The sequence below is a fragment of the Brassica oleracea genome, chromosome C3 (assembly GCF_000695525.1).
Source record: "Brassica oleracea var. oleracea cultivar TO1000 chromosome C3, BOL, whole genome shotgun sequence".
NCBI lineage: Eukaryota > Viridiplantae > Streptophyta > Magnoliopsida > Brassicales > Brassicaceae > Brassica > Brassica oleracea.
The window spans coordinates 13,646,748-13,647,747 of record NC_027750.1 but is presented as its reverse complement, the minus strand read 5'-3'; positions in this window follow the sequence as shown (position 1 = coordinate 13,647,747).

Genomic DNA, 1,000 nt, shown 5'->3' with positions numbered 1-1,000 from the left:
ATCAATTATTAGATACCTAGAACCACAGACTGGTGACGTCTTTACAGCACGTTTTGCTGATTGTCATTTTGACGAAAATGTATTCCCAGTTCTAGGGGGAGAAAACAAAAATGTTGGAAGTGATATAAAATGGAGTGTACCATCATTGTTATATCTTGATCCTCCTACTAAAGAGTCAGAACTAGAAGTTCGACGAATTATGCATTTACAGAGTATAGCTAACCAGCTACCTGATGCATTTGTAGATACCAAGACGGTAACTAAATCTCATATACCAGCTGCAAATGCTCCTGCTCGTATCAAAATGCCAAATGAACAAGAAAAGGAGGATGACACACGAGAGCCAAAAACACGCCTGAAGCGTGGTAGACCTGTTGGTTCTAAGGATAAGAATCCTAGGAAACAGAAGAAAGCTGAAATATATGATGCACCCAAAATAGCCGAAAATATTTTGGAAGAAATAAATGATAAGGATTCTGATGAATCAGAGCATCATGAATCAGAGCATCATGAATCGAAAGATAATCATGAGATTTCTATTAATTACATCCATAATAAAAGGACATGGAATAGAAATGAACAAAATGACCTTAATGTTGTTTTCTCATATATTGTGTCAAGTGAAATAAATGAAGAAATCGATGATCCAGAACCAAAATCTGTCTATGAATGTCAAAAGAGACATGATTGGGAACAATGGAAAAATGCAATACAAGCTGAACTTGATTCGCTTAATAAACGAAAAGTATTTGGATCTATTGTGCTCACACTTGCAGATGTGAGACCAGTTGGGTACAAATGGGTTTTCGTTCGAAAGCGAAATGAGAAAAATGAGATTACGAGATACAAAGCTCGTCTAGTGGCTCAAGGTTTTTCTCAAACACCTGGAATCGATTATGAAGAAACGTATTCTCCAGTTATGGATGCCGTTACATTTAGATTCCTGATGAGTTTAGCAGCTGATAAAAATCTAGAGATGCGTCTCATGGATGTTGTTACA